Source organism: Cervus canadensis, chromosome 21 (assembly GCF_019320065.1).
Source record: "Cervus canadensis isolate Bull #8, Minnesota chromosome 21, ASM1932006v1, whole genome shotgun sequence".
NCBI classification, from domain to species: domain Eukaryota; kingdom Metazoa; phylum Chordata; class Mammalia; order Artiodactyla; family Cervidae; genus Cervus; species Cervus canadensis.
Genome location: NC_057406.1, coordinates 5367628 through 5390979, shown reverse-complemented (window position 1 = coordinate 5390979; position 23352 = coordinate 5367628). Strand labels below are relative to the sequence as shown.

The 23352-nt window shown below is 48.7% G+C and overlaps 1 protein-coding gene across 1 annotated transcript in view; it reads right to left on the bottom strand.

Annotated features, from left to right (window-relative positions):
* The window catches only part of EFCAB6 (EF-hand calcium binding domain 6), a 251019-nt gene extending 232142 nt beyond the window's left edge, over window positions 1-18877 (bottom strand). Inside the window, exons 1-2 of the mRNA XM_043441591.1 lie at window positions 18768-18877; window positions 17300-17506 (exon numbers count right to left, since the gene is read on the bottom strand). The gene's annotated coding sequence lies outside the window, so the exon portion shown is untranslated. The remainder of the gene's footprint in view (window positions 1-17299; window positions 17507-18767) is intronic.
* Window positions 18878-23352: the final 4475 nt, after the last annotated feature.

The window sequence follows — 23352 nt, the reverse complement described above, 5'->3', positions numbered from 1 at the left end:
AGTCAGACACGACTGAGCGACTTCACTTTCACTTTTCACTTTCACACATTGGAGAAGGAAATGGCAACCCACTCCAGTGTTTTTGCCTGGAGAATCCCAGGGACGGGGGAGCCTGGTGGGCTGCCGTCTATGGGGTCGCACAGAGTTGGACACGACTGAAATGACTTAGCAGCAGCAGCATCTTAGATATGACATGAAAAATGCAAGCAACCAAAGAAGAAATGCTAACTGGACTTCACTAAAATTAAAAATTTTTGTGCTTCAAAGGACACTATCAAGAAACTGAAAAGACAACCCAGAGAATGGAGTCAATTATCTGTCAATCATATATCCGATAAGAATTTAGTATGTAAAATATATCAAGAATTCTTTCAACTCAATAATAAAAAGGCAAATAACCCAGTTTAACAGTGGGCAAAGAATCTGAACAGACACTCCTCCCAAGAAGATACACAAGTATATGAAAAATGCTCAATATCACGAGTCATTAGGAAAATACAAGTCAGCACCACAAGAAGGCATCACTTAACACCCGCTGGGAGCTTCCCTGGGGGCTCAGTCAGTAAAGAATCCGCCTGCAAGGAGGGAGACCTGGGTTTGATCCCTGGGTTGGGAAGATCCCCTGGAGGAGGGCATGGCAACCCACTCCAGTATTCTTGCCTGGAGAATCCCCACGGACAGAGGAGCCTGGTGGGCTGCAGTCCATGGGGGTCACAACGAGTTGGACACAACTGAGCGATTAAGCACACAGCTCACACGGGATGGAATAATCAAAGAAACAAACAGTACCACGTACTGGTGAGGAGTTGAAAACCTAACGTCCACAGGAAAACTGCACACAAATGTTTATAGCAGTATGCCCACAGCAGCCAAAAAGTGGGAACGATCCAAAGGTCCATCAGCGAGTAAACAGATCAATGAAAAGTGGCCTCTTCATCCAGCGGACTATACAGAATCCTGGAGGAGGAAAGGGCGACCCACTCCAGTACTCTTGCCTGGAGAATCCCACGGACAGAGGAGCCTGGCGGGCTACAGACCATGGCGTCGCAAGAGTCGGACACGACTTAGCGACTAAACCACCACATACAAAATTCAGCCATAAAAGGGAATGAAATGCTGATTCATGCTACAACACAAATGAGCCTTGAAAATGTTACGCTGAGGCCAACCACATACTGTATAATCCAACTGGTACAAAACATGCAGAATGAATCAATCTATAGAAATGGAGAGCAGATTAGGTAGCTGCCAGGGTCTAAAGGAAGGGGGATAGGGAACAGCTGGTGAGTTGGGGTTTCTTTGGAGGTGACAAAGGTTAGACAGTGGTGACGGTCACACCATCAGGGAACACACTAAAAGCCACAGAATTATATGCTTTAAAAGGATTAATTTTATGGTATGCGAATTATATCAGAATAGGACAGAAAAAGGAGGGGAAGGAGGAGAGGGAGGGGAGGAGGTGGAGGAAAACAGTAGGAGACAAAGAGAGCAGCTGCTGCCCTGGGCACCTTTGACACCGGGGATGTCCTGTTTATCTGGGGCACTGTGGGGAAGCGCCCACCCAGGCTCACGGCCCACAGTTAGGGCAAAACTGGCTGTGCTCCCTACACCCGCCAGCAGAAGGCACTAGCCCTCACTGGTCACCATGCTATTACATGCATTGAGGAATTTGCAACTCATAGACTCTGCCAGTCTGTGGCTTATTGGCATTTCAGAAGTCAGGGCAAATTTTTGAGTCATGCCTTTCTGGCCACTCTCGGCATAAGAGTAAGAGACAAAACTCTCCCTTGCCTCAAGTGAAGCAAGAGGCCTAAGTTCAAGCGCTACAAGGAAGTTTTACAGCCATCACCTGTCTGAGGCTCCGAACTTGTCTATCCTTTTCAGAAAAAAAAAAAAAAAAAGGTTTTCTCAGGCTTCCCTGGTGGCTCAGTGGTAAAGAATCCGCCTGCCAATGCAGGAGACACGGCTTTGATCCTTGATCCGGGAGCTGGGGCTTCCCTGGTGGCTCAGTGGTAAAGAATCTGCCTGCCTGGAGGAGGAAATGGCAACCCACTCCAGTATTCTTGCCTGGAAAGTTCCATGGGCAAAGGAGCCTGGTGGACTACAATCCACGCGGCCGCCAAGAGTTGGACATGACTGAGCGACTGGGCACATTTTGAAAGCTTTGTCAGAAGGACCTGGATGTGTGAATTTCTGCTTTCAGCCCGTGATGTCCGGGAAGATCATTAACCACCAGTAAACAGCTAAGTGCTAAAAAAAAAAAAAAAAAAAGAATCTGCCTGCCAAAGCAGAAGCGAGTTTGATCCCTGGTCCAGGAAGATCCTACACGTGGTGGAGCAACTATGCCCCTGTGCCACCACTACTGAGCCTGTGCCTTAGAGCCTGGGAGCCGCAACTACTGAGCCCATGGGCAGCAACTATTGAAGCCCTCTCGCCGTAGAGCCGGGGCTCAGCAACAAGAGAAGCCACTGCAATGAGAAGCCTGTGCACCCCAACAAGAGGGTAGCCCCTGCTGCCTGCAACTAGAGAAAACCTCCCATAGCAATGAAGATCCAGCACAGCCAAAAAAGCAAACAGTTTTCCCTACTGGGCTTCACACTGAATCATAAGTGCATAATTAATAATAGTCAAACCAAGGTGGATGTGCACGGCACTATTTGAGTACAGAGAATCAGGCTAGGCAGCACCTCCAAAGCACTGGATCTGAAGAATCTCAAGCTTACAGGGTTGAAGAAATGGATCGGAACTTCCTCACGTACAGGAAATACACATCGGCCAGCGCTTGGCTTCCCTCTCTTCAGGCAGCCCTGACTGCCCCGCACGGCGTCAGTCTGCACCTGTCCTATCTGCCACCAACCATCGGCAGGTCCTTGCAGGCCGGGACCACCCCAGGGCTAACGCTGGGTGAGGCTGAGAGCTTCCGTCACTCTCCCACATATCTCCTTCTTCCACCAGACTCACTGAACTGAACTGAAACCTAGAACCACAGCTCTGGTAAACTTCCAGAAGAACATGGCTCGGTACACGCTCAGTCAAAAGGTGTTTATTACGCTCCTTCTAGACCGAAGCCTGGGGGTGGGGGGGAGGGTCAGTGAACAAAACTGGCAAAATCATGGCCCTCAGGGACCTTAGATTCTAGTAATGGAAGACATACAACAAATAAAATAAGTAAATTAAACAGGTGGTGCTAGTGGTAAAGAACCTGCCTGCCAATGCCAGAGACTTAAGAAATGCAGGTTCCATCCCTGGGTCGGGAAGATCTCCTGGAGAAGGGGATCCACTCCAGTCTCCTTGCCTGGAGAATTCCATGGACGGAGGAGCCTGGGGGGCTGTGGTCCATGGGATTGAAGAGAGTCGGGACACGACTGAAGCGACTTAGCACTAGCACTATACACATGCGTAACTGCTGTGGGGACAAAAGGAGCAGAGGGGGAAACAGGTGTCACTGAGCAAAGGTCTGCAGGAAACCAGACCGGAACAAAGCCAGCGGGAGGGCCAAGGGGCAGCGGGCAGCAGATGGAGGAAAAGCACCCGGGCCCCGTGAGCCTTAGGCTATGCAGACGCTGAGCGGCTGGAGGCTTAGACACAGGATTACGCTCTGGCCTCTGTATTTAAAGGATCCCTCTGGTTGCATGTCGAGAATAGATCAACAGAGGCAGAGGAAGAAACAGGAAGACCAGTCACAAGTCTCCTGCCATCGTCCATGCAAGAGAAGCTGTGGCGGGGAGCAGGGTCCTTCTGGGGAAAGTAATTGAGGAATGATCAGACTCCAGGCACATACTGGAAGAGCCAGTGTACTTCCTTACACATCTGATCTGGTGTGCAAGAGAAAGGCTGGATCGAGTGTATGAACTGAGATGGGAAAGACAGCAGGTAGACCGTGTCTGGAGGGGAAGATCAGGAATTCCTTCTGGACAGGTTACATCTGAGATGCTTACTAGATAGCCCGGTGGAGATACTGAAATAGGCGGCTGGATGCATGAGGTTTGATAAAGACAGAAGTTTGGGGATTGTCAGCATACAATGCACGTAAAGGCATGCTATCGGACCAGCACACCAGGAAAGGGGGTGTAAGAAAGAAGAGCCGCCAGGGCCAAGCCTTGGGGTACACGGACTTTCAGAGCTCAGGGACATGAGGAGGAATTGGCAAAGGAGGCTGAGGAAGAGCAACCAGTTGGGAGAAGAGAAAAACCAGGGGACCGGAGTGTCCAGGGACCCAAGTGAACAAAGTGTGTCAAGGAGGAGGGGGTGATGCTGTGTGTCAAAGTTCCAGGGATAATCACGTAAGATGAGGGCCAAGAACGGCCCCAGGACTAAGCCAGGCAGGAGCCACTGGTAGTCCGAACAGTAGCCACGCTGGTGGAACTGGGTGGTTGGCAGGAAGCTTGTCTGAGTCCAGATGAACTCAGAGAAGACTCAGTGGCAGCAGACAGACACCTGCTTCCAGGAACTTGGCTGTAAAGCAGCAGCGGGGGGTGGGGGGCGGGGGGCGGGCACCAGAGGAGAGACGGGCCTCCACAGAGAACCGTCTTTATCACAGGAGAACCGGCAGTGGGCCTGAATACTCGTGATTGCGACCAGCCCTGTGGGCCAAGAGGGATGACGCAGGAGAGAAGGGAGGAAACGGGTGGTTCCCATGGGTTTGCCAGTGGAGACAGGATCTCCTGGGGTGCAGAGATGGCTCCTGACAACCAGCACGGCAGAGCGTGTGGGCAGACAGAGCGCAAGGCACGCGGCAGCCCCCTCCTGCCAGCTCTCTCTTCTCAGGGAAGGGAAGTCGGGTCAGCAGCAGCACATGAGGATGGGCACAGGCGTCTCAGGACTGAGGGGGAGGAAGAGCGGGCTGGACGGGAAGGCGAGCAGGAGGGCGGGAGGAGCAGCACGCACGCCTGGCAGGGGGCTGAGAGAGCCCGCCCGAGGCCCGTGGACAGGAGCCTGAGGGCCAGGGCAGGCGGGGGCGGCCTTTCTCCAGCCACGGTCAGCTGCAGCACGGGGTGGCCACCGAGCTGGGTGTCATCTGGGTCCGTGTTGTGGACAGCGGACTCCCCTGGTTGCTCAGACGGCAAAGCGTCTGCCCACGATGCGGGAGACCCGGGTCTGATCCCTGGGGGGGGAAGATCTCCTGGAGAAGGAAATGGCAACCCACTCCAGTACTCTTGCCTGGAGAATCCCATGGACGGAGGAGCCTGGGGGTCGTGAAGAGTCGGACATGACTGAGCGACTCCCCTTTCTTTCTTTTCTTTTTGGATAGCACATGTGGAGCGGCAAGAGGAGGGCGTGGCCTCAGGAAGGAACACCGAGGGTGGCGGGGACGATCACACACATGAGAGCCAAACCCGGACCGCTGTGAGCGCGGAGCCTGGCTGGGTGTCCCACCTAAGCATCCTTGGTGGAAGCACAGGCTGGAGAAGAGACACGGAAGCTCCAGCTTATGAAGAATTTTAAGGGGGAAAAAAAAAATTATTCTAATCCTATTAGCATTTAATAGGGATTCCTTTGAGCCGGGAAATGAGCTTAAGATTTATGAAAAAAAAAAACCTCATCATTTAACCCTTCCCAGCCCAACCACCTACGGCTCTTCCCATTTCATAGGTGAGGACACAGGAGCACAGAGCGGGAAGCGATTGACCCAGGCACACAATGCAAAGCCCGGAGCTGGTGCCTGAGACGGGCCCCTCCCAGGTATCAAGTCAACAGCCAAGGCTTTCCTGCTGCTTTTTTGCAAAATAAACAACAAGCCCCTTGAAGGCAGTGGGGCACCTCTGCCTGCCCCCCACCACCACCTGCACGGTTAAGGTACTGGGCTCCTGCCTGCCCTGCGCTCCAAGCACAGGGGTGGGGGGGATCAGTCGTGACTGCACTCCTCGTTGTGGTTATCACTGATGCAAACAGCCACTTTCTTTATTTTGTCCATAAATTCCCTTCCTAATAACAATAAGGCATGCCAGGGCTCTGGCCTCATGCCTTATTACACCACCTGAGGAGTGAGATAATCACCCAGAAATGGACTGCCTGTTGTGCATTTTATTACTTGAATGCAAAGTGATTCAATTCAAGAAACACTTAGTTGAAGACAGAATGAGAAACAAAAAAAATAGTAATCATATGAAAAGTAATTCCTCCTAATGCTGCTGAGTGCACTGCAGGGAATAAGCCTTTTCCCATGGGAGAATGGTCTGGATGACCTGTTGAGTCTTCTCCAATCCTCATTTCTACCGACTGCAGGACCGTGAAAGCTAGTGAGACTTCAATTATGGCATGAATATTCCAGAGGGCCAAATCTGGACCACTCTGAACACGGAGCCTCCCGTCTGGGTGTCCCACCTAAACATCCTTGGTGGAAGCACTTGCCAACCAACTCTGCTCTCGACCATTCATTCTCCAGCCAGTGCTGCAGGCGCGAGGGGAGGACCAGAGAGAAGAGTATGACCCACCCGGCGCCCCCAGGAGCTCGAGACCTAACTCAGGATTTGAAGAAAATGGCACGTGTTTTCAAAGAGCAGGAATGAGGTACTTCCGTAGCACGTTCGATTACCCTGACGGCGCATGTAGAGACGCAGTGATGCCTGTCTTCCTGACCTGCATCTCCCCGGCTCAGGGGCTGGCTTCAAGACTTTGCCCAAGAGATGTCCTCAGGGTCCATCTCAACAGGACTGGAGCTATTTTTCCATTTCTAGATTCCTCAAGCAGACAGAACATGGTTTTCCGTTGTTACTGATACTATTATTTTCTCTGTGCATTTCTTTTCCATCAAAAAAAAAAAAAATTAGTTTTAAAAGGCTATTGAAGGAGATATAAAGCTTTCAAACAGTGGTTCTTCAAATGTGGTCCGTGAACAGCCATATCGACATCACCTAGGGCTTTTTCAGAAACGCAAATTCTCAGGCTCCACCCAGACCGACCAACCTGAAACTCTGGGGTCGGGGGGACCCAGCCATCTGTGTTTTAATAACAAGCTGGGACCACTGCTTCACAAGAATCTGAAGCTTATTTACAAGGATGAGTCTATAGTTTTTAAGGAGGCTCATGAGTCAAGTTCCTGGCTTGACATCAAAATGGAGTTAAAAGACCAGCACATGCTGTACTTAGGGGATTCAGCCACCATCACCTCGCAAGAGCCCATTTTTCTGGCCACTGGTTAATCATCAACCTTGTGAGTTAGATTCCGCTATCCACATTTTTAGCTTCCCCAGTGGCTCAGATGACAAAGCATCTGCCTGCAATGCAGGAGACCCAGATTCAATCCCTGGGTCGGGAAGATCCTCTGGAGAAGGGAATGGCAACCCACCCCAGTATTCTTGCCTGGAAAATCCCATGGACGGAGGAGCCTGGCAGGCTACAGTCCATGGGGTCACAAAGAGCTGGACACAACTGAGCAACAAATGTTTCATTTCATTTTTAATCAGTATTTTTAGAGGCAGAGAAATGAAACACTAGTAGGAAAAGCCAGATTTACTCATGAGGCCAAGACCCAGAGTCACCGAGCTTTTTGCCCAGCTGCGCCAGGGGTGTGGACTGGCCCAGGTGCCTGTGAGTGGTCTGCAGGCAAGCTCACACAAGCACGGGGATAAGAACCATGAAGTCTGTACATATCAGTAGAGCCATAAGAAGACCTATCGTCAAGAAAGGATACCCTGCATCTGCAAAACAGTCTAACAATTCTGCAGCCTACTCAAAAGAACATGCAGAAAATTAAAAGTGAGCCATCTACATAATGGAGAAGGCAATGGCAACCCATTCCTGTATTCTTGCCTGGAAAATCCCATGGACAGAGCAGCCTGGCGGGCTACAGTCCCTGGGATCGCAAAAGAATCTGACACAACTTAGCGAATAAGGAGCAACAACATCTACATAAACAGCAGCCAACCCTTGAGATCCCGGGCTCAGGGCGCTAACGCTGAAGCCTGGCCTGCTTGCCTCATCTGGGTCCCATACTCCCTTAGGATCTCAGAGCTGGCTGGCAGCCCCTCACTGCTCTGAACACAGGCATGACAAGAAGGCAAGTTGATTTACAAACATATTTCAAATGATAGGGTATCATAAAAAACAATTTAGCCAGTCATCTGAATTCAATTTAGTGGAAAATCCCCTGGTTATAAACTGACCTCCTCCCCAGCCGGCAGCCTGGACAGTCTGAGTGTCTCAGCCTTCCTCCATCCAGCGTCCCCTCCCCTGCTAGACCAGGGTCTCCTCAGACCCCCACGTGGGCTTTCACCTTCCTCCCAAACCTCATTTTCACAAATACGCTCTCTTGCAGCGTAAATTTCATGCCTACCCGTATACACCACAAGACCCACCATTGCCAGCTCAGAAATTAACTCAAAATAAAACACAAGGGACGCCCCCGGTGGTCCAGCGGTTGAGAATCCGCCTTGCAATGTAGAGGACGTGGGTTCAATCCCTGGTCGGGGAACTAAGATCCCACAGTGCCTCAGCACAACTAAGCCTCAGCCGCCACGGAAGACCCCCCTCCCCACCGTGTGACATGATGGTCCCGTGGGCCGCAACTGAGACCCAACACAGCCAAATAAATCACAAATAAATATTTCAAAACTACATATAATACAAGGCTCGCAAAGTCTGAGCAGGTGATTATTTACCACTATTATAAATAATATATAACACGTGGGAATGGAAAAACATGTTTAGGACAAGTACCTTAAGAGGAAAAGGTACACTACACACACACGGTATAAAAATGTTATTTCCAAGGGTGGACAGGGTCTATTTTGTTGACAAAAATAGCTATGTTGGGATGATGCCAACATCAGTCTTTAAACATTCTCTAATAAACATGCATCGAATTAACAGACATGAGTTTGAGCAAGCCCCAGGAGACAGTGAAGGACAGGGAAGCCACAGACAGGCGCGCCACAGTCCACGGGGTCGCGGGGGGTCGGACACGGCTTAGTGAACAGAACCACAACAAGCGTACGTCAGACACACGACACAGCGGGCCTGCTGGGGCCCACCGGGCGGCACAGGGCCCGGCGCCCGCCTCTGTCACCGTCCCCACCTGCTTCCCGTGGCCCCACGGGGCCCTCTGCCCAGATCCACCCCTCACTGCGCCAACTCCTCTCTCCTCCAGATCCCAGCGTGCCCACCACCTCCTTGGAGACGTCCCCTGCTCGCCTCGTCCACATTCTCCTGGTAGAGTCGCTCATCACAGCCTGTCCTTCCCCTGAGCTGCACGCATCTCAGTAGGTAATTATGCTTTCACTTTGGAAGTTATACACTTCATTATAGACTGCATGAAATAAAACAGTGGTTCGATGCTACGGTACCCGCTGCCCCAGTGTACCCAGCACACCTCTGCGGCTCCAAAAGTGTTTGTCAATGAGGGAGGATTTTCACAGCCCGGGCATCCAAACAGCATTCACCTCCCAAAATGCACACACACGCACACACACACAGACACACACACTCTCTCACGCCCCACCACTCCTGGATTTTGTTCCAGATCTTCACTCTCTCCCGTCAGCGGAGGTCCAAATCTTGACACCACCTGTGATTTCTCACACTCATGCCCTATGCTGAGAACCAGTGACCTGGGAGAAAGGTTTTCTTAATTCACACTCATGACCCTTACGATCGTTTGATGCCTATGTTACCTATTAAGAACCCATCAATGCCACGGGAGCAGGAACCACATCTGCTGACAGCGTTCCAAAAATAATGCTCCCTGAGTTTAACTGAGTTGAGTGTTGTGGGTTCGGGATCATTTATATCATCATGAATGCCTTGCTGGCCCAAAACACAAAGCCTTAAAGAAAAAGAAAAAGCTTCTCACAATTTTGTTTCTAATTTGCTTTCTCTACCATGGACACAAACACCTAATCTCAGAAAGTGCCTCAGAAAGTCACTCTTACCTAACGAACATTTCCAGACTCACCACCACACCTAATGTGATGACAGATACAGCCACAGACGACAGAAAACAAGTTGTGTCGGAGGAACTGACAAACGGCTGTTCCCGGCTCAAACACAGTCTCCCTGGACAGCTTTTAAAATGTAATTGCTGGAACCACTGGGTCCTCCCCGCTCCTGTGAGCAGACCAGGAGTATTGATCGCGTCCTGTTTTTATCGCAGCCGGCTCAGCAAGTCCTCGGACGCTGGCAAAGGGGACAGGCGATGGATTCCTGGCTTGAGCTCTGTACTGGGAAGCCGGGCAGCTGCTGCCACCTACAGTAGACACATGGACCTGCGCCGTCCAGAGGGCTCTGCCGGCCGCGGGAAGGCATTTGCCGAGCTCACCGTGGCTGTCTAACGGCTGGGGTCACATGGAACGCCCAACGAAGGACCCCTGGCTTTAAAATGTATGGGCCGATGCTTGCTGATATGATATGTAAGTTTCCCAGACAATTCTGGCCCAAGAACCAGCATTTTGCGCACGCCTGCTGGGCAAACAACAAACCAGACAAAAGTGATCATGGTATCACCACCAACTTTCTGAGCCCGGCACCGTCCAGGGAACCCACTGCGCTCCTCCAACCCGTCAGCAGACAGACCTTCAGGCAAGAGCAGCGGCTCGCTGGCTTTGAGACTCCGTGCAGTACTGGGGACGGTGGAGGTGTTTGTTTTGGTGCTATTTTGTTTCATTTCCTTCAAGAAAAACTATTTCTGAATTGGTAAATTCTGGAAATTAAGAAAGCAGCGGGGTTAGGCAGATTTTCTTGTTTAGCTCACCAAACCACAGGGACAGAGCCCTCGGGTCTGCAGAGCAATCCAGCGGTTTTGCAGGTTACTGGAGAACTGCCCACCGCCCCAGGCAGGTCTTGTACATGAATTTCAGGGTAAATTTTGGGTTTCTCACATAGAGATATTTTATGCCATCACCATGAGCACCACTTCTCTTCCCATAACTCGAACTCACACACACTATACATACACACCACAAACATGTACCCACATACCACACACACAACACAAGCACACACACACCAAAACCATACACACACTCACACACACTATACATACACACCACAAACATGTACCCACATACCACACACACAACACAAGCACACATACACCAAAACCATACACACACTCACACACACTATACATACACACCACAAACATGCACCCACATGCCACACACACAGCACAAGCACACACACACCAAAACCATATACACACACTCACACACACTATATATACACACCACAAACATGTACCCACATACCACACACACAACACAAGCACACACACACCAAAACCATACACACACTCACACACACTATACATACACACCACAAACATGCACCCACATGCCACACACACAGCACAAGCACACACACACCAAAACCATATACACACACTCACACACACTATACACACACACCACAAACATGTACCCACATACCACACACACAACACAAGCACACACACACCAAAACCATATACACACACTCACACACACACAGACTACCACCACAGTTTAAAACGCTGATCTTTTGTTACTTCCTTGCTTTAAGAACTCCAATTGCTTGCTACTGCCCTTAGAAAACTGACCACGGTCCGTAATGACAGCTGAGGCCTGCTTCTTTCTCCACGACTGGGATCTGGCCCTCTTTCTAAGCGGCGGCAGGGACTGTCCGCGGTACCTGGAGAACATCTGTGACATCGGTCCCCCCGCCCTCTCCATCCCTCCCTTCACTACCCAAGCTCATCCTCATTCATGTGGATTCCAGAAACAGCCCCTTAGATCGCATCCAGGTCTCCAGGTCCCTTCTAATCCATCCTCCTCTGTGGCCAGGATCTCTCTTGCTAAAGCACACAGTTACGTTGGTCCCTGGCTTAAAAAACGTGCAAGGTAAAACTACACATGTGCTAAAATTTCACAGAACTATGCACCGAGAGAAAAAAGACTGAGTCCTGTCAAGACGGGTAAAATCTGAATAAAGTCTCTATTGGTTACTAGGACTGCAGCAGGGACAGCACCCTGGTTTTGCTAAGTGTATCATGGTTACTCTGTAAGATGGAACCATGGGGGAAGCTGGGGGCACATGGGAAATCTCTGTACTAATTCTGCAACTCTTCTGTGAATCTACATTTTTAGATTAAAAAAAAACCCCACAACATGCATTTGTATGACTACTCCAGGTATACAAACTGAAGTCAGACTCCTAATTGTGGGGTATAAGGTTATTCGCATCATTAATAACCTGGCCGCAGGAAACTTCCAGACACTGCAGCTTCATGCCCGCTGCATTTTACACAAAATCCAAATGAATATACCATGCAGTTCCTCACCTCTGTGTACTGGGTCACACTCCTGCTGGAATTTCCTTTTCTACCACACTTCATCTTTCTAGACTGAGGGTGGAGCCCCCACTTTCAGGAGGCCTTCCTATCTTCCTTAAAACTAATCATGCCTTATCTAATCCAGAAAAGAAGAAAACTCTTTAATTCAAAAAGATGTATATACCCCAATGATCATAGCAGCACAACCTAAGTGTCCGTTCACAGATGAATGGATAAAGAAGTTGTGAGATATGTATATTTTATACATATATATATAATATATATATAATACCCTATATTACTCAGCCATAAAAAGGAATGAAATAATGCCATTTGGGGCAACATGGGTGGAGCTAGAGACTGTCATACTAAGTGAAGAAAGTCAGAGAAAAAGCATCATATGATACCTTTTATACATGTAACCTTTAAAACAAATTATAGAAATTAACTCATTCACAAAACAGAAATAGACTCACAGACATAGAAAATAAACTTATGGTTAGTAGATGGGAAAGGGGGAGGGATGAATTAGGATTTGGGGATTAACAGATATACTCTACTATATAAAAAATAGGTAAACAACAAGGACCCACTGAATAGCAGAAGGAATGAACTATATTCAATATCTTGTACACATAAATGAGGGACTTCCATGGTGGTCTAGTGTATAAGACTTTGTGCTCCCAATGCAAGGTAGGGGAACTAGATCCCACACGTGACAACTAAGAGTTCATATGCCACAACTAAAGACCCGCGTGCCGCAACTACGATTTGGTACAGCCAAATAAATTTAAAAAAAAAACCTACAATGGAAAAGAATCTGAAGAAAGATAGGTAGGTGTATAATCGAATCACTTTGTTGTACACCTGAAACTAACACAACATTGGTTTCTGTCTGTCTGTTTTTAATTTTATTTTTGGCCATAATGAACAGCATACAGGATCTTAGTTCCCCAACCAGGGATCAAACCCATGCCTCCTGTGGTGGAAGCACAGAGTCTTAACCACTCAGCTACCAGGGAAGTACCAATTCAACATTGTTAATCAACTGTGTGTGTGTGTGTGTGTGTGTGTGTGTGTGTGTGTGTGTGTGTGTGTGTGTGTGTGTGTGTGTGTGTGTGTGTGTGTGTGTGTGTGTGTGTGTGTGTGTGTGTGTGTGTGTGTGTGTGTGTGTGTGTGTGTGTGTGTGTACCCAGTCACTTAGTCATGTCTGACTCTTTGCAACCCCATGGACTGTAGCCTGCCAGACTCCGCTGTCCATGACATTTCAAGAGTACTGGAGTGGGGTGCCATTTCCTCTAGCCCTACATCTACCTTCACTTTGGTTCTCTGCTTCCAGGCTTTCCTCTTGGCTGTTTGTCTGTGGCCCCTACTGGTCAGGGAGCCCCTCCCATGCAGAGAGTCAACCACACTCAACATCTTTACTCAGCACCTACCACAGGGCCGGGTATGCAGGAAGCACCCTGCTCATCTCTGTTCCTGATGGCCCACGGCTAGTAACAACTAACACTGCCAGGGTAAGGAGCTTGGCTACTTTTACCCTCGACCTTGAAAGCTAAACAGTGTTCTTAGCATGGGCGAGGCACTGTGATGAGTTCTTTAGGTCACCCCCGGCCTGACGTCATCCTCAGTTCAGGTTTTCTAAATAAAGAGAATTCTACGACATTCATGAATATGAGTCTATCAAAACATACAGTAAGGTCGAAATTAGCAAGGAAAATAAAACCAGTGCCCCCCAAGCAAGCACCGAGTCACAGACCATCAAATACACTTATTAACCACTGGCAGAACCACGACTAGAAGGCTATCCTACTGATGTATTTGTTTGTCAGATAAGCACGGATGTCCAGTTTTTAACAGATGCTATTTATATCAGAATCATAACAAAAGTGCCATCCATCTGCCTTGGCATCCAGAGAAAACATAATTCAACACGAGAGTAAGAAATGGGCACAGCCCAACAGAAATGGCATTAGAAGCAAAAACTGTTGGAACTGGAATCATGGGGGGAAATTATCACTTGACAAAACTGGGAAAAAGTTGCAAGCAGCACAAAGGATTTTGGCAGCTAAATCCAAATACTTGAGAAAAATCTTCTCCCTGTCTATTCTGATATCAAATGATGTTCTGTCGTATTCGGGGCATATTCAGTTTAAAGCTCCCTTCTGGACCTTCTACACACTCACTCCCGTATTTACTGAGCACCTACATGTTTGGACAGTGGGAAAAATTAAGGGTTTAGAGTCGAGAAGACGTGGAGTCAAAATCAGTTCCATTATCTGCCATGCAAACTTGCAAGTTAATTAACCTCCTCCTCACCCAGTTTTCTCATTTGCAAAATGGAGATAATATCTCTCTTTAAAGCAAGTATTCTTACCAGGTGGCTCAGTGGTAAAGAATCCACCTGCTAATCAAGACACAGGTTCGATCCCTGGGTCATGAAGATCCCCTGGAGAAGGAAATGGCAACCCACTCCAGTATTCTTGCCTGGAGATTCCCCATGGACAGAGGAGCCTGACGGGCTACAGTTCATGGCCTGGGGTCGCAAAGAGTTGGACATGGCTGAGTGACACCATGCATGCACATTCTTAACCTGGGATCTAGGGACAAGGTTCACGTGTGCGCACTTCTGGACTTTCAAACTCTCTGAGATTAAATTCAAAAGGGTGTGAGAGATGATTTTTCTAGAGGGAGGATACATGGCTTCCACCAGGTCCTCAAGGGGCAAGTGACCTGCGATGGTTCAGTGAAACCCTCTACAGGCTGACGCTAGGACTTCCCTGGTGGTCCAGTTGTTAAGACTTTGCCCTCCAATGCCGGGCGTGTGGGTTTGATCCCTGGTTGGAGAACTAAGATCCCACACGCCACGGGGCATGGCCAAAAGCAACCAAACAAACAAAAAAGGCTGTCACGGGACCCAGAAAACGTATCCAAAGAGACTGACGCGCAGTAGTCTGTGCTCACTCCTAGACGGCTGTCACAGACTTTAGGTCCTGGGAAGGCAGAGAAAGAAAAATCAGAGCCCAGGTGGAAGGCAGGGAGACCGTTATGGTGCAAGCTGCTGAGTATGGTCTTGGGTTTTACAGGAAGGACAACAAAGGGTGGCAAACCAAAGTCAGTCCAGGAAGGGTCCAGCAGGAGAAAACGGCAGGGTGGAGACCCCAGGCAAAGGAGGGTGGTGATCTGACCGTCTCTGCAGTGTCCTCACTGCCTAGACCGGGGCCTGGCATGTGACAGGTGCTCAACATGTAACTGTTAAACAAACAAACAAATGACTGGAACCAACCCCGGGAACCAGATAACACCACTTGCCGAAAAACAAAATTCAGAAGGTGTTCCCAAAAATTTCTATTTTGCTGGCTATTGTTTAATCTTATTTTGTTATGTATTTTGTAAATTTTAACTCTGATTTGTGCCTTGTACTACTCAAAAATTCTATACAAATGCAACAGTCTACATTTTCTTCCCTTAATGGCTAGGACACTGAGCCTACACCCTGGGCACTCTGTGTTAAACTGGATCATCTGGGGCTTGCTGACGAGCCCCAGGAAAAATTTCCTTTAGATGGAGGCATTAGAAACACTTTCCTTTTTGGAGAGAAATTAAAATGCCTTATTTGCCTGGACAAAATGAATTCAACTTCTTTCTTTTTTTGGTTGTTTTGTTTTTAATTTTCTTTTTCCTGAGTTCAGGAAGTTCATAGCTAATAAAACAAAAGAGAGGCAGACTCACAAATATAGAGAACAAACCAGTGGTTACCAGTGGAGAGAGAGAAGGGGGGACGGGCAAGATGGAGGTGACGAGGAAAACAGGGTTGTTATGGGATTATGTGAAATCATGTGTGTGAAAATTTTGAAAATTATAAACCACTATAAAATTTAAAGAATCTTTCATTCGATTAAAAACAAACAAAAAAAGAAGCTCACAGCCACATTTGCAGCCCGACTATATTAACCATTACGAATTATCTGAGTATTCTCTTCTTGAAGTTACTTTCCTATTTACCATATTGTACTCCTCCGTCCATGGGATTCTCCAGGCAAGAATACTGGAGTGGGCTGCCATTTCCTCCTCCATGTATTGTTACAAGTCCCCTCAAAGCCCAGTGGGATGTGCAGAGCACACACATCTCTGAGAGCGAGAGGGGACTGTCTGAGAAAGCAGGCCCTGTCACCAGGCAGTCCTGGAGCAGAGGTCACATGCCACCACCTAGCTTCTCTGCATCCTTGCTACCTCATCTGTAAAATGGGAATAATAACTGTACTGTTTCATAGGCAAGAAGCACTAAATTTAAAAAAAGTAATGAGAGGTTCCAAACTGTGCCTGGAACACAGTGAGTGCTTAGTATTAGCCAGGAGGAGCAATGGTAATAGAAATAGTCAAACTGCAGAAAAACAGGTGAAAGGATAACGGTGGCGTCTGAAACAAATTAAACAATATAGCAGTAAAAGATTGAAACCAAGAGAAAAGAGTAAAAAACGAAGCTCTTTCATACTGGAAGTGTATCATGTTCATATGTTATCTCCATTCACAGAGTTTCCCCAAACATTCCTTCCCTTTACATCTCCTCTTTTAAATGGCGTGGATGTCCTGGGCAGCACTGTGTGGAAAGTGAATCAACAGTTAACTAGTACAAGGATCCAATCTGTATAACTGCACAAACCTAGATTTGGGGTGGAACTCGCTCAGTCGTGTCCGACTCTTTGCAACCCCATGGACTATACAGTCCATGGAATTCTCCAGGCCAGAATACTGGAGTGGGTAGCCTTTCTCTTCCCCAGGAGATCTTCCCAACCCAGGGATCAAACCCAGGTCTCCTGCATTGCAGGTGGATTCTTTACCAGCTGAGCTAGAGGGGAAGCCAGATCTGGGGTAATTTTAGGTATATACACTTCACAAAAAGGTTAGCTCTCTTGTGATATTTAAAGGAATAAAGTGACTTTAGCTTCTTGCCTCATCACACTTTCTCATCTATATTAAACAGCTTATTTTCCAACCCTGGCAGGGGAAGGAATCATCCAAGAAAAACTTCAGTGACTCTCCTCATCTACTAACCTTAAACATTCACTTGATACCAGTCAAGAGGCTTTACGAAAACAACTGTCTTGTTAACAGCCAGTGGGCTCCCAGTGGATTCCTGCTCCAGGCGGGCCCCAGACTCCTGAGCATCCTGCTAGAGCTGGTTCTGTCTCCATGTGCCAGTCAGCTGGAGGGGTCACAGCAAGGGCGATGCAGAGATCTCTGCACAGGAGAGGTGGACAGCTGCAAAAGGGTAGGGACACGGAAGACAAAGTGGACAGCAGATTTAATGTCTCAGGTAAGCAATTCTTGACAAATATCTACAAGCACAAGCACCTGCCATGAGCCAGGCCCTAAACTCACGGTGTTGTTCCCATGAGCACAGGTGACTGAAATAAGTCCTTGCCCTCCTGAAGCTTGCAGTAAGACTGAGTAGGAGACAAACATGTTCACAGATAATCAAAGGGCCCTTGCCTGATTCACTTTCAGTTCCCCAGACTTAGCCAAGTAAATACATCTGTTGAAGACAATGGATAAAAGAGAAGGAACAGCAGTATGTGAAAGTCGAAAAAAAATTTTTTTTTTACAGCATTTCTGTAGGTCCACTCATTTGGCGGCACACACAATTTAACAAATATTATTAAATTACTCCTCTTGAAAAGGAAATAAGAGTCTTTTTAACAGGGGCAAGGCATCCTGAAAGGCAAAGATTTTCAGGACAGAAGGAAAAGGAAGTATGGGGTAATTCAGCCAATGGTCTTAAATAACCTCTGAGCATTTCAGAGAGTGCTTCCAAACAGAGTTCTGAGGGAGGCAGGAATCATTCCTGCGGTTTGAGAAAGAGGAATGTTCCAGAAAGCCTGAAGATTCTGACATGAGACAAGAGTGCTCAGTTTGAATTCTGGCTCTGCAACATCTAGTGGTGTGATTCTCGGGGACAGCCCCCTTCACCCTGCGGGGTTCAAGCCACCATCTACAAGGTGGAACTTAAAATATTCGAAAGGCTGCTGTGGGAACAAATGGAAGAAGAAAACATGAGACATTTTGTAAGTCGGAGTGATGTGACCCTCAGAGAGACTGGGAGGCAGATTCACCACCTTCTACGTTGTTTATAGTCGGTCTTTATAGAAATATAAAAAGGATGGGTCTATTCACTGCAGGAGAATATTCACTCTGGGAGACAGTGAAGGACAGGAAAGACTGGCCAGCCGCAGTCCATGGGGTCGCAGAGTCAGATGTGACTGAGCGACTGAAAAACAACAACGAATTCACTGCAGGAGCCCCCAGACCCGACAACGGCTCCTGGCACAGGCAGGCGCGCCACATACACACGTGCGTGAAACGAGTAAACGGGTCACTACCGCCCCCTGGTCACAGACAAGGACGGGATGCGACGTGTCCCGGGGCTGTGGCACCCCAGAGCTATCCTCCCGGGCCCTCCTCAGCGCCCCCCACACTCCCCGCTCCGGGCTCGTGCGCTCTTGCCGAGGCCGCTCCGCCTTACCCCGGCCCCTTTCTCAATCCTCCGACTCATGGAGGCCAACTCGGCGCGCGGACCCCAGGGAACTCTGGCCACAGAGGCTCAGCCCACGCGGTGTCTCTAGGACGCTGTTGCCCGAGCGACGACGGCGCTCGCTGACTGGAGAACATGTTTCCCCACCCGGCAAGAAACGGAGCTCCGATTGGCCAAGACGGCTAGGAAGTTGGCGCGCAGGGGCGTGGCCATGCCTGCCCGGTGGCTCCGCCCCCCGCCCCGCGGGAGGAGCTTCCGCCGGAGGTCTTGTACTCCCGGCGTGGGTACCCCAGCCAGAGTCAGGGTGGCTGGTGTCGTGGGAGCGCGTTTCTGTTAACCTGGCCGTCGCGCGAGCTGTCGGACGGGTCGCAGAGTACCGCTTCGAGCCGCGTGGCCGGGGGAGGTTAGTCTCATCCTGCGAAGCAGACTCCTCACCTGTTTAAAAAACCAAGCGTACCCACCCAGAGCCTGGGGTCAGGATGACGAAAGTCTAAGTGAAAGTCGTTCAGTCGTGTCTGACTCTTTGCAACCCCATGGACTATGCAGTCCATGGAGTTTTCAAACCAGAATACTGGAGCGGGTAGCCTTTCCCTTCGCCAGGGCATCTTCCCAACCCAGGGACCGAACCCAAGTCTGCCCGCCACTGTAGGCGGATTCTTTACCAGCTGAGCCACAAGGGAAGGCCTCAGGCTGAAGGCAGGTGTCTAAGCCCCGACCACGTCTGCGCCCTTCCTGCATGTTAGCACTTAGCGATTCCGATTGTTGCCCGCTGTGTCTAGTTCTGTCCTGCTGGCCTCCTCCCGGTGATCTGGGGAAAAGGCAGGACAAGGTTGCTTTGCCCAGCCTGGTATCCTCAGCACTCACATCCCGGTCTTCCTCCAACTCCAGTAGATAGGTAAATAAAGAGTCATCCGATGAGCCAGTTTTTTACGATGCTCACAGGCTGAGTAGAAACTTATTAAGTCATGTGGATAGTGGTGTGGTGTGGTTTAGTCGCTCCCGTCCGACTCTTAGGACCCCATGGACTGTAGCCCAGCAGCCCCTCTGTCCATGGGATTTCCCATTGGAAATACTGGAGTGGGTTGCATTCCCTCTTCCAGGGGATCTTCCTGGACCCAGGGATCAAACCTAGGTCTTCTGCATTTCAGGCAGATTCTTGACTGCCTGACACACCAGAAAAGCCCAGTAATAGTAGCAATAATGTGGCTGACTCTTTGGAGCACTGCCCTTGCGAGGCACCCATCTAAATACTTTATGTGCAATTCCTCTTCATTTATCTTCATAACAACCCTAGGACGTAGATACTAGGAGTAATTATTCCCGTTTTACAGATAGGACACTAAGGTACAGAGAGGCACAGTGAGTCAGTGGCAAAAGCAGGATTAGAACCCAGGCAGGCTAAGCCCCGAGCTTCCCTGGCGGCTCAGCGGTAAAGAATCTGCCTGCAATGCAAGAGACCCAGCTTTGATCCCTGGGTTGGGAAGTTCCCCTGGAAGAGGGCATGGAAACTCACTCTAGTATTCTTACCTGGAGAAATCCCAAGGACAGAGGAGCCCGGCAGGCTATAGTCCATAGGGTTGCACAAAGTCAGACACAATTAAAGCGACTACGCAGCAGCAGGCTGAGTCCCAGGTCCTGCTATGCATCACCTTGTTCCTCACTGTGTTAACTCACAGGTGAGAGAGAAGCAACGGCCCCGGAGGTGCAGCCTTACTGAGGAATCCCAGCCATGTGGTTCTATCAGTTGGTAAGTTACAGGGTGACCTGCCGAGAGCCCCAGAGAAGGATGTTTTATGATTCCTCTTGTCAATATGACTATCCATCACTGGTTAGCTAGGTTTCCTACTCACTGAGAGTCAATTCATGTCTTCTCTCTGCTCAGACCTCCCACACCCTTTAACCCATTACCCTGAGTGAGTGACCTCACCTCAGGTCCCACTGAGAAAACCAGTCCATAAGAAGGGAACGTACGTTTGCCTTACCATCACTGTGGCCCCCATCCCTTCTGCTGTTGTTCCAAAAGAGGCTTTGGAACTTTGGAACCAAAAGGGTGCTTTCCACAGAGGCCACTTCTGCCCCTAGTGTCCTAACCCCCATCGCCATTCACCAGCTCTTGGACTGAACTGTTCAGGTCAGCAGTTCTCCAAGGGTGGTCTGGGGACCCCTGAGTGTCCTGAGACCCCCTTCAGAGAGTCCATAATTGTCAAAACTATCTTTGTAGTAAGATGTTGTTTGTGTGTTCACTCTCACTTTCTCATAAGTGTACAGTAGGGTTTTCCAGACACTACATGATGTATGACTTTGCGACAGAATGAGAACAAAAATAGGAGAATCCAGCTGTCTTCTGTTAAGGCAGATATTAAAGAATTCATAAAAATATAAAATGGCCTTTCTTCACTCGTTCTTTTTGTTTTGGAAAATACAATTGTTTCATAAAATGTTACTATATGACGGGTTTATTGTTATTTTAAATGAATTGGTAAACAAATGTTTAAACTTTTGATCACTTTTACTGTCTAGTATGATAAATAGTGACAGATAGAACTCACAAAAAACAAAAGCTTTGGGGGATCCTCAGTACTTTTCAAGAGTGTAGGACTTCCCTGGCCATCCAGTGGTTAAGACTCCACGCTCTGGGCTTTCCTGGTGGCTCAGGGGTAAAGCACCCGCCTGCCAGTGCAGGGGACACAAGCTCCATCCCTGGTCTGAGACGATCCCACTGGCCGTGGAAAAAACTAAGCTCCTGCCCCACAACTATTAAGCCTGTGCTCTAGAGCCCGAGAACCGGAACTGCTGAGCCCAAGGGCCATAACTACTGAAGCTCCAACACCCCAGAGCCTAAACTCTGAAACAAGAGAAGCCACATGAGAGGCCCAAGCACCACAACCAGAGGGAAGCCCGCGCAGCAGTGATGACCCAGCACAGCCAAAAATAAATAAAATTTTAAAACGCCAGGTGGTGCTAGTGGTAAAGAACCTGCCTGCCAGTGCAGGAGAGGTGAGAGCCTTGGGTTCAATCCCTGGGTCGGGAAGATCCCCTGGAGGAGGGCATGGAAACCCACCCCAGTATTCTTGCCTGGGAAATCCCATGGACAGAGGAGCCTGGTGGGCTACAGTCGATGGGGTCGCAAAAGAGTTGGGGCACGACTGAAACAATCCAGCCCAGACACACGCAGGTTTGATCCCTGGTCAGGGAAGATCCCAAATGCCACGTGGCATAGCCGAAATGAAAAAAAGATACCTTTCAGTACCACTGAAACCACTTACATTCCCTGCTCAAGAAATTGCTACAGCCTCTAACTACGCAACCATTGTAAGACTTTGCCTCTGGAAACCTTTGATGAAATCTGGAGACGCAAACCATGGAAAGGTGAGGGAGGTATGTTTACACCTGTGGTAATCCAGCAGCTGGCTCATCTCTCAGTGATCCAGAAGAAACTCGGGGTGCTGGAGAGCTACGTGTGCCCTCCAGGTGCCGAATACTCACAGCTACATTTTCACCACACTTCAGTACCTCTAGGAGACCAGGCTGTGAGATCAAGGCTGTAATCATCTCATGGTTAATCAACAGCGATGTTATAAATGGAAGTTATGCTTTCATGTAGAGTAATAAGTAGCAGGAACCGATTAACCCCTCAGAAGTTAAGTGCTGTTTTCCACCTCGTCTATTAATAAAGGATGGACGAGCTGGCACGTGCCACGAATGCATGGTCCATCGAAAGGGAAGCGGGGGACGTCCCTGGGAAGCCTACTTGAGATTTCTCTGGCGGTTGTGCTTTTGGTGGCCTCGCAGGATGGAGACCAGACTCTCCTAAGCTGTCCTTAGGCGAAAATAAAATTAAATGAAAAGAAATGAGGTACAGACATCTCTTTTGGAAGAACCACCGTGGTTATTTTTTTCTTTGCTAAAATAGGTGCTTCCTCTCTGGGCGGGATATGTACCTTGACAGATGACGCAGCTGCTCATTTTAGTTCAATCAGCCAGAAACTAAATTGCACATTTTAAACATTGTCGCTACAAATAATTGATTATCGTCTGTAAACAGGGGACCATTTTAGGATCGTCTGTGGAGAGACAGGTAGCAGCTCCTGGGTTTCTTTCCCTTTTCGTGCGCCAGTAGACGGGGACGCCTTTCATTTCCCTTAACAGTTACTGCCTGTCTCTGCTCGTGAAGACAGGAATCAAAATCCACTTATCTTACCCCTGAACAAGATTCCATGGTGAAGAATACCAGTGTTTAGAATTTTAATGAATTCTGCCCTCCGAATGTCTTATTGCAGCAATCTGAGAGGAACGGCCCACCCTCCGGAACAAAGAGGCAGTTAGAAAATAACAATTTCATGTTTCCTACACCTGGGCAACTAGCAAACCCCTGACAATCACAAGCAATTCTCTCTGCTGAGAGCCAGGATCTCGCGACAGCTTGTAATTAGTGCTGTTTAGCATTTAATTTGCCTTTAGTTAGGTAACAAGCATTTATTGATTACCTGATAGGAATGGAGCGCTGTGCTAAACACAGGCTGGGGACAGAGTGATGAATGAGGCACAGTCTCTACTTATAGTCTACTTGGGGCTG